Consider the following 16,163-nt stretch of genomic DNA (forward strand, 5'->3'; position numbering starts at 1 on the left):
GACACAATTAAAAAATTAGCATTTTTAAGGTAATGATAGGAAATGAATTCTAAAGACATTTTTGTTGGAAAAATGGTACATAGATACTGTCCCAATTTATCGTTAGAGAACGGAAGTGTATTTCCTCTAATCAAGTTCCTCTAATCAAGTTTACAATAATAGAAAATAGATATATTTTGAATTAGATACTATGAAAAATTGTTGTCAGTGCTGAAATATGAAAAACGTTCTATTTCTATTTCTAGTCATGCTGTTTTTCCTTAAATTTTCCATTTAAACATTATTCCATTTAAAAATATTTTCTTGAAAAATTGCTAATTTTGAGGCATGTTATTTTTCTATCGAACAAGCGGCATATTTATTCATCATCTTACGTATACTTTTAATGTAATTCGCGAAAATTGTGACATTTTATTATACACTGGCAGAGAAAATGTTTTGAATTAGGACCGTAGCAGAAAGGCTGACTTATAATCTTAAGACTTATAATCTTAAGTATCTTATGACTTACGTTTTATGTCTTTAGTAACGCACAAGAATTGTCTTATGACTTATGTCTTAAAGGCATTTCGGTTTTATACACCTTTAAGAGACACAAGTCATAAGATAGTCTCGTGCGTTACTAAAGATATAAGACTTAAGTCATAAGACGCTGTTTTAAGATTGTAAGTCAGCTTTCTGCTAAGGCCCTTACCATCACCGAAGATCACGCCTTTGTAGAGCGTATTGTTCCGTGCCGATTAGAAAGCCGAAGGAGAATACCGATAGCCTTGTTCATAGGCATATACGCCGCGTCCTACCGTGTATAATACAGCATTTATTATTGCCTGCGTATGTGGTAGATTTACAACGCATCGGAGCTGTGCGCGAGTAGAACCGTGGCTCGGTAGGGACGCGGGTGGGCGTTCGTGTCGAGAATAAAGAGTTGTAAACGCGAGCGCGAAAGGTTTCCTAGGAGCCGAGCCTACTATTGTCTTCGAGTCCCAAGTCTCCGTTGCACACTTAGTACATTCGTTCTTATTACATGTACTTGCCGATGATTTCGGGAAAACATTTTCCTTTCACTTTCCTCGTCTCTATTTGTTGAACATCTCCGAAACATCGATAGAGAATTATCTTCATTAATTTGTAACTATGTTTACGTATGGTTACGTTATGGTAACTTTATTTATCCTGACGCATTGAATTCATTTTTATAAAATGAAAAATATTGATTTATGACAGCCGACAAATGCAGTCATTAATATCTATTGATGAAAAAATTATTATTGACTTTTTATATAAATGAAGCTGCAATATGGTCATTATACTCTAACAGTGAATCAGTACAACTTCAGTGCTATACTTATAATTAATATAATCATCAATGGATATTTATTTTTCAATAATAATGCAGTAATTCTCTCATTTTTAGAGATTATGATTTTTTTAATAACACACCCATTCACTTCTAAAGATATGATATCTGTAAATTGAATCCGCAGAAATCATCTAAAAGTTGGTCAGTGTATAATTACTGAAAAACAATAAATATTCACTGATTATAACTGATTATACCAGTTATAAGTGTAGCACTAAAGTCAGTAATATTACAATGATTTACTTTTAGAGAATAATTGTTTCTTTCTGTATAGTTCTATTTTGGACTTTTACATTTTGGCAAGCATATGTATCGGTAAACATTGGCGTTGCAAGTATAATATTCGATCGTTTAGTTTTGGTGATTGTGTAAAACTGATACGAGAGCGAAAAATTAAATTAAATCAATTGTTTCCGCGGTCGAGCGAAATTATCGTGCATTTAAAGGAATTTGATCTCCGCTCTGACGCAATCAACTTCAAATACAGTTAGACGGCTGTTGAACGGGACGTATATTACGGAAATTAATTACACTCTAAAGCGCGTAATTAGGAAAGTCAATAAAGGTATTATTATATGCTACATTCGACGTCTGATCGAAGTTACTTCTACGCGATAGTTTATGGTATACGTTAAAGACTAACAATGTTGACTTCCGTTCGAACCGGTAGCCCCAGTCGAGTTCGAAACGATAAAAGCTATCAACAATCGTTAGTCAATGATACAACACTTTTCATTATCGTTACCGCGCACGCGATACGTGGGCGGTAACAGTATCGGTTTATTCTTTACGAAGCGAATACGACTCTATATTTTGTTTTTCAGTAGTGTAACGTATTACATTGGATAGAATGTGGACGATATTGCGAGCAAGATGTTTTAACATCCCATTGTCCGTTTACGTAGTGTATTTTGATACTTTAATCCTTTAAATATGATTGCACGAATGTAGCTGTAGCCGAGGATGACTGTCAATCCAGTTTTTATCTATTTCTCCGTTATAAATCGTTAAACCCAACACGACGATTCATATCCAAAATATATCCACGTACAAATAATTGAAATAATAAAGATTAGAACCTACATGGAAAAAAATGTGTTTGCTAAAGTAAATCTAAAAATTTAAAAAATAAATCTAAATACATACTCTCTAAATCTGAATCAGTGAATAATCTAATATCAGTGCCAACAGTATGCAACTGGTGAATTAGTGAATGAAATAATTAGTGAATGAAATATGAGATCCCTAACCTAGCTGGATCTTTATTATGTGATCTAATTAACCTTGTTTTAGTGCATAAATTCAATGAATATAGTATTGGAAAATTAAAATTAACATGCAAATATCAATTATACAATGCTCAAATATTCTTCCTTTTTTAGATGAACTTCACTGAATTATCAGTGAACTGATTATCAGTGCCAAGTATGCCACTGAGTAATTAGTGACTATCCACTGATTCAGATTTAGAGAGCACCTGAAAATAATTTTGTTAGCTCATCAAAATAATTACGTAGAACGTTCAAGCTGGTTGCCAGAATGTTAAAACTTTTTGCAGTATTGCTCATTACGCTTGAGTGTCTTACATAATTATTTTGTCGGTTCAACAAAAATATTTTTAGAATCCAGCATAATTTTTAGGTGTCTATTCCAATACTAAAATCGTTCTTCTGCACATAATTTATACATACATCATAAAAGATAATGCGAACAGAAAAGAAATTTATTTTTTTTATATGCAAAGTGTGTTACGGTCATCTGTCGAATATATTCGGGGGGGAAAAAAAAAAAAAAAACGCGCTTTATGCACGAGCGGACCACACGAAGGCATCATACAACAAGGCGACAATGAGAAGCATAATCGAGTCCGGGCGCGATCGCAGACAGTGTCTCGGATCTCGATGCAAAGCCTTTTTAATGCGGTTCTGCCCATACCGTACTCGGCCAATCACGCGTGGCAGCGTCGAATTCTACCGCAAGTGCGGTCTGCGTTTATCGACAGTGCGACGAACCGTCGGAGTGCAGGACCGCGGACCCGATAAACCGTATGCACCGTAGAGGAGAGTGCACCGTATTATAATGCCATTGCAGACGTGGCATTAGCGTATCGCCTGGCTGCATCTCGATCCCTTCGTTCGTCCGTCCGTTCCTTCATCAGTTACTTTGTAATCCCGTACGCGCGGGATACCACCTTCGGATGCCCGCCTGGTTACCAGAGCTGCGGGGTCCGATGTAAATAACGGGAAGCGACTTCTACTCTTCTTCTGGTCCCGCTCCTCCACGCTCAGCCACGATCCGTCGTCGGTTGGGGAATATCTTCGGGGTACGAGCAACGTCCGCCGACATGATTTCGAAGTCATGTCGATGGCTAGACAATTTGTCCCTACTCGTTGAAGCGCTGATAATTTTCATCGACCGATAACCAGGCCCCTTGAGCGAACAAATCGTATTGTTCGTGCCACGCTATCTCGGCACGTTGTTAACTTGATATCGTTACAATATGAAGACGCCTGGCTTCGAGATGTTGCGTAAGATCGTTGATAAATACGCATTTTATACGTCAAATCAATTATCAGTTAACGTTTTTATTTAAAGAAATAAACAAATATGCTTTTTGAGCAGTTTCCTTTTCGCAGACGGGATTTTCATTGATTTACTGTAAAATAATTGAAATATTCGAGATTTTTATCTGTTCCATAATCATTTATCTCTATAGAAAGTACTCTTAGATGAGTACAATATTTTGATAATCGATACATAATATCAATGGAATAATTCCGAACACAGGCACTCATTGGATACCTAATACGAATCTCGTTATTAATTATTACGGAAATGCTAATTGGGCGTTTGACAACCCTAATTTCCTGGCACGGTTATTAAACGCGCCGCTCTCTCGTTACAACCTCGTTGATCGAGGATTGGATATTGCGTGCGTGCGAACTCGTTAACATTCGGCTATTATAACGTCACACGCGACATTACGCCCGCAACTCGATTTTAATATTGAATTTTCCATGCTACGCGCGAGCATCCTTTTTTGACGTTTCGTTCTACTCGAGGGTTTTGTTAATAACTTGTAAACCACTTGTGACCCATGACAAATTTCCTCGATAACATTATCGCTTTAACATTTTATTATAACGAGGGTGCTTTATTCTCCCTAACAGATTGTGTCACTGGCTCGTATAATCCTCTTTTCACGATCGAAAAATACGGGATACGGGTTAGAACGAGTTTATATCCCCCGTCCGATCTGATACAATAAAATCCGTGGATTCGTTCTCCACCAAACGCAAAAGTTCATTTCACAGCAAACGTCATGGTTTCAACTTGAAACGATCGTCGGACTTTCCCGCGCAAAATGGTTTTTCACTCCGGAAAGGTGTAAAAACGAGACGTCACATTCATAACGAAGATTATGACGCTCGAAGAAAAAAATCTTGGCGCGGCGCGGCGCGGAGGCGAAGGTTTGTCTAAAACAACCGCACTGTTTATGAGCGCCAACCGTTACTGGAAGATAAAGCCGTCAATGCGCTTTTATTGATTCCAGATAGTTAGGGTACTAGGGTTTGCGCATATGGGAAACCGTGTGTGGTGGCCGCCGGGGGTCTCAGCTGCGTACACATCGGAACTAATCCGGGATATATCCATAACCCGGACAGAGAGAAGGCCGGCAATAAAAATATAATGCGCGATAAACGCGTGAAAGCGTACTCTAACTCTCGCTCCGTGTTGCTGACATTCATATCGGCCCGTAGCTCTCCGTAGTCCACGAGCCCATTGTGTCTGGATCCATTTGCGAAAGCGCTTAACCGCCTTAACGGTCCGATGGCAAATCTTGTCTCCCGACCGATCCGCCGAACTCGGGAAACCGATTACAGTCTTTACCGAAGCGAACGTCGTTCCTTCTTCCTGTTCTTTGAATCGACTATAATTACTGAATAAATTATTAAATCAATCTAATGTTCTCGTATACTCCGTGAGGCGCGTTGTGATAACGTATTATGCATCTTGGAATCAAAACTTATATTCGATTGAATTGCTAGTGCGCACTGGATACGGCGTATTAAAGCCGTTATACACTGATTTAATTGAAGTGCAAAAGTGAAATGCAAATACTTGGAATTATCAATTTACCGAACAGTATAATAAAGTGTATTGAATATTTTACGGTTTAACCGGTTTCTGTGTTTATAATAAACACATATCTTTACGCGTCAATTTGTGTATGATAGCTTTAACATGCACCAGTGCGTTCTACGTATGTCCAATCAAATTCGCTGTTAGAAGTTATAAAAATTTTAAAAAGTCCCTATTTTCTGTTACATATCGATTATTAATGAATTTCACTATTAAATATTTTCCTTTATTTATATTAGTTATATGTAGAGAAATAGTGATTTTAATGAAATTGGCCATAATATTTTGTAGCTCATATAATATCAAAAATCTCTATATATATAAACATAAGAAACAGATAGATTTTGATGCAACATTAACTTTGGAAGTTATTTAGAGTAATCATATTAAAAAGTACCTTCATCTACAGTATACAATTGGTTTTTTAATATTCATTGAATTATGAAAAAATAATGAAAATTGGTCCAATGAATTTTTATAATGATTTAAGTTATAAAATGATTACTAGAATTCATTGCAAAAATGAATATATAATTATATAAATGGATCCAGTTATTGTATCAATGAAGTAACTATTATACATTAAGTCGAACATTAAGTCAGACATTGATTAACGATCATTCATTGGGCCAAAAATGAACAAAATTTTTTTCAGTTCAAGCATTTACATAATTAAACACGTATATGAGCGAAATCTCCTGTTTCTGAATGTATGAAGACTTTTTATCGGTATGTCATAAATTACAAAATAATCATAGTTTTAGTCAATTTGACTAAAAGCATTTTTTTTTTTCATGTAATTAGTGTGAGAACTTATTTTGAATGAATTTTAAATTCAATTTGTGTGCTGTATGCGTGAACAAAAAAAGAACACACAACATAATCATTCTTTTAGAGCTAGAGATGATACAGACGTAACATATGCGTGATTTATTATTAACCGACAACTGTCCGTCGTTTTAACATGGCACATATATATTCTCTCAAACGACGTAATTACACACGTCATTATCTCGATACCGAGACAAGACGATGAAGTTCCCTCGGAGAATAGATCGCTTTTCGAGATCCCAAGCTCGGTATTGGCCGAGAAACTAGCGGAACCCAAGCTCCAGCTCGGTTTTCGGAGGGTTTGGGCGACAAGATGTTAACACGTGTGTTCTCTCCCGCGTGTTGGAGCCAAACCGACCGAGGCGAGGTGACACGACGTAATCTGAGACAGCCGACTTCGATGTGGACTCGGTCGAAGAACCAACTCGCTCGCCGCGCGCTTTGCTTTGCTTTGCTTTGCTTTTGCTTGGCTTTGCTTTGCACGAACGACCGGGGCGCGCCCGAAGGATCTGTCTTTTACACACACGGCAGGATGCGTCGTGACAAAAGAGCAAAGTGTCACGAAGCCACGACCGACGTGGTCCGGTGTGGGAATTTGCGTGCAATTTGTGCATGCCGGCGAGGCATCTGCCCGAGCGAGCGTGATTCGTCCGCGTCAGAGAGGACACCGTAATAAATAAAAAAAAAAAACAAAAACAAAAAAAAAATGTATACGAATGCTACGTCAAAGTGTATCTGGTCATTATATTAGTTATGTCCTGCGTATATCTTTTTCGTATCAAACTATATGCGTGTCGTGCAATTCATCTTACTTGATTGCCGACGAATTTTGCAACGCCATGGAAAAAGCGTAAGTCGCTTTTAATTAGAAATATTCGCGCGCGGAATATTTCGTGCGGCAGAGTGCATTTCGTCGTGTGTGTGTGTGTGTGTGTGTGTGTGTGTGTGTGTGTCTCTCTCTTAATCCGCGCAATTGAATTTATATAAAACAATCGATAGATGATAAATTTTTAACAAAATTTCAACAAGCGGGCTTGGTGCAGAAAATACATATGTATATGTACCTTTCGGTCGTTTTTGACAAGAGACAATGCGGCGTGAGATTAGATATTTCGTGAGACTCGACGGTGTGTGGGTAGAAGAATGACAGAGAGTGAGAGTCCGCCTGGATCGTGCAGAATGTAGGGAAAAGGACGTACTCATCTGCCGTAGTGTTAGCCAAGGTATGCAGACACGCAACACGTGACGCTGCGATTTTTTTGCGGCCGGTTAAATCGACCGGGGCGAATCGCAGTTTCTTTGCTTTCGAAAAATTACCAATCAGGATGGAATTCCGCGCGGGAACATGAATACTATCGAGACGCTCTGGAGCGTAAATCTGCAACGTTGCATCATAATTACTCTTTCTGGCAATTGCTGTTTCCTGTCGCTAATGGTGCGCTATTGTTCGCGGAGAAGTAGTAATGCGTTATACCAATGCCATAAGAAATGGTAAATTGAATGTGAAAAAAAAAAAAATGAAAAGTATGAGATTCGTGTTTGCTCCAATTTCCTGAACGTAAAGTTCAGTAATTGTGATACCTCGCGCATCAATTAACTAACACGATCGCGTAACTTCATACCGCGATAATACGAAATATTCACGCGATACAACGATCCTCTCTTAATTCAGCAAGAAAAACAACAATCATTTCCTATGAATCACGCGAACGTCATGCGATATATTGTATAATAAAACGTGCTTATATTTTTCACGTAATCGCCCCTTCTCCCGAAACCACCTTCTTATCAATCGCTTCTTATCATCGCTTGGCTTTGCTTCGTTATCACGCGTTCGCCGTAATTGTTACGTTGATGTCATCATGAATGTTATCATGCGATAATGACATCACTCTAACGGGAAAAGAGGAAAAGGCTAACAAGGGGATCGGATGATTAACGTTGTTTGCTTAGTACGCGTTTCGGCAACGAGCGCGCATGGAGATGGAAACAGGTAGACGAGCACGAAGAGCTGAGTGGAGGCAGCTAAGTAAACATTCTCGTTTCGCTGCGTGCAGCCGCGTGTAAGCGATCAACAACGTACACGCACGCACGCACGCACGCGCGTGTCGAATTTCGCTCGCGTGTGAATGCAGCTCACAAAATCGAGGAGGAGCGGCGCGAGAGACCTTCGGATCGCTTCTACATTTCGTTTGGCGAGTTCGTTTGGCCTCTGTGAATACTTGCTGCACGATTTATCGTACCTTCAACAAAGACGACGATTCACTGAATTTCCCCGCCCCGGTAGTTCTCGTTCAATAGCATAATTCCTCAATCGGCTGCCGCAAAAACAACTGTCACGCGTCCGCCATTATTAGAGCTTGCGATTTTGCAATTTGTTCGGTGATGAAGCGATTCAGCTTATCACCGTATGATTCGCGCGCTCCCCTTCCTTTTCCCCCCTTCCGATCTCGGTCGCGATTTTACACGACCGCGTACACGAAAAAGAAATGACGGCGCCACCACCGGTCACGGTAGATACCGGATGACGTGCACGTCACGCGCCATAATTGAATGATTATTGTTAACCGTAAACGGGTAGCCGTAGGAGGCGTCATTAGGAGGTGACTGAAAAATTCTTTGCGACGAGCGGAACCCAATACACGTCCACGTCGCGCAAGCCTGTAATTTTCATCATCGTGCGAACGTTCTCCTCCCGTCTCCTTACGTGTTTCCCTTCAGCGCCTTCTTCACCCCCGCGTGCTTCGACGTCGTTTCAAATCATCAAATGTTTATCGTCTCGATATAAAAGCCACATCCTCTCATCTTCGTTCTCCGTCGATCTCCGTCTTTCAGGATTTTTCCGATTTTCTTTTCTAAATTGTTTTTTTTTTTTTTTTTTGTATTTTTTTACCTTCTCGTAAACGGTTTCCAGAGCAACCGACAGGCAGCTGTCCGCTGAACGTACTTGCGGTAGCATCCGTTCTTTGTCCGCAAGAAAGGTTTCCTCGAATCGAACCGCACAGGTTCGGAACGTGACGTTTCAAGGTTGAAGCATGCGTGTCTTGTCGCGTCGCGTCGCGTCGCGTCTCGATACGTTTAAACAGCTTCCTATCGAGGATGGGAACGTCTAATTGGTTATCGGAAGTTATTACGAGGGATTCACGTCGATTGATTTTCTCTCTTTCATATTTGCGTAATTGGGTCGTTATTATTCGTCGTTGTTACAAAACAAAGTACGTACATGCAACGATACGATTAAATTAAACACGAAGCCTAATTAGTGTCCGGTAGTGATATTGATTGAAGTTATTGTTTAAATTATTAACGAATCTATACGTTATATTGTTTGACATAATTTGTATTGTATTTACCTCGCTGCTTTATGTAATAAAATATGTAATAGGAACTTAATTCACGTAAATTACAAACTCATCTCTTTGTTCAATTTTACGGTGAGACGTCGGGGATCGGGGGGGGAAAAATAGACAAGAGAAAAACTGACAAGTTTATCTCCGTAAAATTGTCTACATCCGGCCCCAAGAAATACAAAAATTACGCACACCTGACTAAGTGTGCACAATGCACGAAACTTCCCGCTTCTATACTGATTCTAATCGAAAGAGCCCTCTGACAAGTCCAGTTTAAGGGTTTCGAGATCTCAAAAACCCTTCCTGTCGTCATTTCCAAGGAAGGAAGTTTCTTCGATAGCAGAAACAGGTAGTTGAACCATCGAGCGGAGATGCGCTCCGATCGACGGAATGAACGGAGGAATCGACGACTTGAATATAAGCACTTGCTTGTATTATAAAATACCATGCTTTTCATAATTATTACTCGCGTCACGTTATTGCCGTACTATTTGTGCCTTTATCTAATAACCCTTAATATACTGCACGATATATTAGACCGTCTCGATGTGCATTTCTTTGGTTTGAAATATCCTTTCGTTTTCTTTAACACGCAACTTTATATTTTCGTAAATACTTTCTAAAGATTTCGCGGGTTATTTCCAGATCGATTACTAGAATGCTAATACAGCTATCATGCTCCTCGCCCTAATGAAATGAGAACTACACTGTTCATAAAGCGTTGGCACTCTAATAATGGATCTGGGCATAAAGATAACCTGTGAAACGCATAACTTGTGTATAGAAAGTACCCGTGGAAGCTTTAAAAGCATTACTTTTTAAAGATGAGAAAGTATATGTGAGAATCACTTAATAATTTCGTAAAAGTGCTCTCTAAATCTGAATCAGTGGATAATCATTGATATCAGTGCCAAGTATGCAACTGGTAATCAGTGAATGAAATGTGAACTCTCTAACCTAGCTAAATCTTTATTATGTAATCTAACTAACCTTGTTTTAGTGCATAAATTCAATAAATATGGCATTGGAAGATTGAAATGTGCAAATATCGATATTTTAGTTATACAATGCTCGAACGTTCTTCCTTTTTTTAGTTGACCTTCATTGATTATCCCGTGCCAAGTATGCCGGGTAATTAGTGACTATCCACTGATTCAGATTCAGAGAATGATGGAAATTAACCCAGAACGATCCATCGTACGTAATAAAGGATTAAAAAATCATCGTATGTACTAAGGGTTGATATAAATTTTCTGTGCGGTCTATATTTAAAGCGCGCGGTTATTCTTCAAAATGCCAGGCAAGCTAGCTTCGGGCAAGATACACGCTGGCGTCTCTTACAAATATATGCTACCGCATCTCTCTTGATTTATGTAGGCGCGAGCAAAAGAAGGAGAGAACGCCGGGGCCAGACAGGATTCAGCGGATGGATGGATAAGAGAGGACGACATTCGGGGCCCGTCACAACATGGTGTCACTTCTCTGTCAAACCGGATTAGACCGACGGACGGAAGATATTGGGTGGAGCAACGAGATTTTTTGTGCTCGTAGGAGCATGCTGCCGCAAGATCGGGTGTATCGCGATAGGATACTCTCCAAGAGAGCCCACGCGCGATCCAGAACGCTTTCACCACCGGTCCAGTCCCGCTCTCCTACAGACAACAATAAATTCGTGGATAATATCGAATATTGATAGCGACACCGCGGACAAGATCCGGCCAGTCTGACTTGTCCCTCGTCCTCGGTCGGGACAAATTCTTTTAACGAGCGAGTGCGCGTCGCACTCGGTAAAGCGCATTGTTGTCGGCATTACCTATCTCTCTCTCTCTCTCGTTCCCTCGACAGTTAACGCACCCGCGGCGGTTTCTCGATCATAGGTGGGCAGTGAGTTATGCGTGCGATCGCCTTCGCCGAGATGCGAATGACGCGCGAGGATAATCCATCGTGCGAGCGAAGATCGCTGCTCGATAGAGTGATGAAACCGATATCGCGTGGCATCGACGTTACAAACGAGGCGGTCGCGCTAATTGAATCGAGTCGTGCAAAATTAGCACCATGCCGAGAAGTAAAGAGAAGGTAAAGAGAAAAATAAAACCGCGAGCATATTCTTTCTTTCTGTCTTCGTTAGAGTGAATATAGATTGGTTATTATTAGTAAAGTCATCACGGATTGAGGTCCGTCAAATGAGATTGACAGATATCAGAATGACTGGACGTGAAAATAGTTTCAATGGATTATAAATTAAGATTTCAGGGGAGAGTCTGTTATATCTATAATAAGCAGCGAGATAATTATTTTCTATGCCTGCGAGCGATAAGCTGAAATATCTTTCGCAAGCTTGTTTGTCTCTAGTCGTCGTCGTTCGCGGCTATTCAATTCGCTTAACGGAATTAACTCCCGCATGCCGGCGGTGTCATAAATTATCGCAAGACTTGATGGTCCCCCGCGTAGTGGGTGTCTATTGTGGACGGATGTCTAATTTACGCGACTGTTACACGAGCTCGGACAGAAGAGGTGGCAGTGTCGTCTTTGTTTGCCGTCTCGTAAGATCGTTCCGTAGCTTAGATGCGTAAACGAGCGATCTGCCCGGCGGTAGTCGACTATGTTTATCGCCACTGTTAATTACTTTACGCTCGGTCATTACTGTCGTGACGCGGTCATTTCGCGAGAATAATGTATTACACCGCGCTGCGCGCGTACCACCTCCTGTAATACCGAAAGCGCGAAATACGAGTTATCCCACGTGGGCGGGAAACGCCGCCGCACTGGCTCGTAAACTTCGGGCGAATCGTAGAATTTTCACGTTGGAAGGTGCGGATAACGGTTCCGGTGCAAGATAAAATTGTACGCCGGACAAGCTCATACAATTCTACAATACTATTTATTTTGAATATTCTGTTTCGTGGAATCTAATCAGTTTAGATTACACACGAGCGTAAATTCATGTTTTAACGTATACTCTTTCTACTCTTTAATGTTTCCAAAGATCGTAAATTTAATTAACAAGTATATTATTTGTTAGATATTTAATTGCTCAGTTGATGTAATTAATAGAGTGTCTCATTAAGAGAATATTGATGTAATTAATACAAAGCATAATTTTATAATGTATCTAAATCAACTTCTAGTCATCCAATTAAATCAAGAAAATATCGCGGTTGATGAGTTGCATGTTTGACTTGGAGACACCAAAGAAAGAAAAATGGTCGGTGCAGGCGATGTCAGGGTATGTGTTCTCGATCCGCAAAATAGGTATTGGGTGAGATGATCGGGATACCGATCAATCGTCAACCTTCTTCTCGTTTTGTCGTCCATCATGGCAAGAAGAAATACACGAGAGACGAACAAGTATGTTGCGGTAGCAGCAAGTTCGGTTCCGAAGGCGACCCTAATTAATTAATGAAGCAACGTTCGTTGAATACCCGACACAGATGGATCCAAAGACTGTCCGTATGTACTCGTAATCATTCTAGATTGAGTTGATTACGTAATTTCAAAGGAAAAAAGTAGGCAATATGTAGGCATATGTTCAAAATAATTGTCTTGTTTCATGCCACAAATAACTACGATAATAACAATGTTACCATAAATTACGTTATACACCTTCAGAATTGATGGCGAGTAATAAGCATCAAATGAGAAAACTAATCCGAGAAAATACTACGTTAGGCAATACTAAAATGACACCGCGTAGTGAGTTTTTCTGCCAACCTAACCCTGCCTGCCTGATTAAAAAACGATCTTAATTAATAAACGGGATAACGCCTGACGGACGAATCATACTGAGATATAAACGCTGTCCAGCAAACCAGTGTTTTGTAAATTTATGATAGTAATCGCCTGCTACCATAACATTTGATTTTAAAGGCCAGGTATATAGTTATAATAATCCGCTTAATTTCGATGGTCTCCCCAGTGTACAATTAAGCTCTACACAAGTGCAGTTAAATTGAAATTCTTAATTACACCGGGATACAGATACGCATGTAATAACATCGTTCCCTTACAATCTTAATTCAGTCAGGAAGTAACATTTTCATTTCTTGTATTTCCATTGAGAAATTAACTACGATCAAACGCGATTGAAGAATAAATGTTTAATTATAAAGAGAATAAATTCTTTAGATATTCTATTTAGAAGGCCAAACGATATGCCCGGTCTTGAAAATCAAATGGTACGATAGTAGACGATTACGTCTGTCTGAAAAAAAAAACTTGTCGCGCATCACGTGTGATGGCGCAAATTTTTCTACCAAGGGCTATAGAGGAGAGACTAAGCCAAGTTCAGCTCGAATGTGGCCTTAATTAATTAACGAGATAGCGCTCGGCGAATCGTTGGGACTCAAGGGAGCGGGCCGGGCCGGAAAACCGGCGTTCCGTACGACCGGCGCGATCTTCCGGGCGTATCCGTGCTCTACGGTGTGCTAATTCGGTTAAATGCTTAATTGCTTAATTTCATTTAATACGTCTGCTTTCCGAGCGACTGCGCCCGCCTGTCTCCGCTTATCTCTTCTTCCTTCCTGCGAACTTTTTCCGCGCACGTTTCCCCCTCCGATCGACATTCCCAATCTTCTCTTCCTCTTCTCGCTTCTTCTTTAACCATCACCTTATTCCAGCTCCTTGACTTCGTTCCTGTCGATTGTTCCGGACGCTCCACCTTCGCGAGAATGGTCCGAAGGATTCGAAGAAGGGAGGATGCGTTTCCGCCGCGGTCGGTCGATCCATTCGCGACGAGGTCGATGGCCTCGCCATGGCCGGGCCATCACGGCAGAAAAGAAATCACGGGCATAATTAGCGAATGATTGATCGATGCGTGTCGCACAAGCTATGCATGCGCATTGGCTCCCTCTCCTTCTCTTCCTCGAGCCCGGTAATGTATCTTCGTCTTTCTTCAGCTCGTTGCCGTTTCTGCCTTTTCTCTGCCGCTCTCTCCCTCGCGTCTCCGTTCGGCTCGGTTCGCGATCTCTTTTTCTTTTGCCTTAATTTAGTGCCCATCCGCGGCAGGCATACGTCCTGAGAATCGCATATATACGTGCGTATGTATACGCAAGTGGTTCGTTCGTACGTGGGTACGTGCGTAATATATTTAGTATTTTTTGCCGCAACGACGAACGTCGATACCAATTGCACTAGTTAATTCGTGCATTGGGATCGTACAGTGATCTCATGAGAATAATTTGTTGAACGATTAAAACAAACAGAGAAAAAGTTATAAAAGTGTTGAAATAGTCACGTTAAATCTATGGCTTTTAAAATATCCTTGAAATTTGATTTATAGATTTCCAAACTCTCGAAGATCCTATAAATGCCTTTATTTCTAGAGGCTATATTTTAACTAATTTAAATGAAGTATATAAAAATTTGCAAAATAATTACGTAGTAATTTCAAGTATAACAAACAATGCTGCAAAAAAATCAACAGTCTAGCAACAAGTTAAAACATTCCACGTAATTATTTTCATACTCCAAACAAAATTATCTTCAAACATGCATGTAGCTAAATTTTTAGGTACTTCAGCAAAACCGTTCTTACCATTAAAGTTATGATTTTAGCATATGTTTCTCATAATTGTGATCTTGTAAAAAAGCCTGCCATTGAAAAGAATTTATGAAATCGGTACGATTGCCGCAAATTCGATGGAAAAAAAAATATCAATTCGAAATTAATAAGTCGTAAACATTAAATGAGACTGATTCTTTGAGGTCCAATGTTATTTCGGTGGTACCACCAATCGCGACGATCGTTTACGATTTCCATCGAAGCCGCTTAACGTTGTCAGTCTGGATGGTGATGTTCTTACGCGGAACGAAATGCGGAGGGTAATAAAACGCCGCCGTAGAAGTGATCCCTTCAAAAGGTGATTCGCGACGGCGTAAAGGGCGATAAAGATACGGATTACCGGGACGGGCGTCAGCGACCGTGCACTTTCTTTTACGAGTCTGTTTTGAATTTCGCGTACTGTCCGCCCAGCTAGTAAATTTCCGCTCGAGTGCGCGTAAGCCGGCCTTTTGCCAGTCCGTATTGGAAACTATGCGATGGCGTTAAATCGTTCGGCGTATATTCGCCGATTGCAACTGTATTACGTACGGAAATTAGCCCGGGTGTAATCGATTAAGCTAATGCAATCGTATCGTGCATCGTGGTATTTCGATATTGTTAGATACGGTTGTATTGCTTGTAAAGGATACGCTTAGTGATTATACTGTACGCTCTTGATTAAAAGAGTCCTATTATTTCGGTTAATTCGCATTTATATTTATGCGAATTTTATTGACTGTCTTCTGATTTTATAGCAATACAGAAATGCAATAATACATCTTTAGAGACTAAAAATTTTTTTCCATGAAGATTTCAATCTGATCAAAATTCATCAAAGAATTATTTCTATTTTTACATGTAAGAAATATGTATAAAAGGATTTTTCTCTAAAAAAATTTAATTACTTATACATATATGTATATATATATATATATATATA

Source organism: Trachymyrmex septentrionalis, unplaced genomic scaffold (assembly GCF_001594115.1).
Source record: "Trachymyrmex septentrionalis isolate Tsep2-gDNA-1 unplaced genomic scaffold, Tsep1.0 scaffold25, whole genome shotgun sequence".
Lineage (NCBI taxonomy): Eukaryota > Metazoa > Arthropoda > Insecta > Hymenoptera > Formicidae > Trachymyrmex > Trachymyrmex septentrionalis.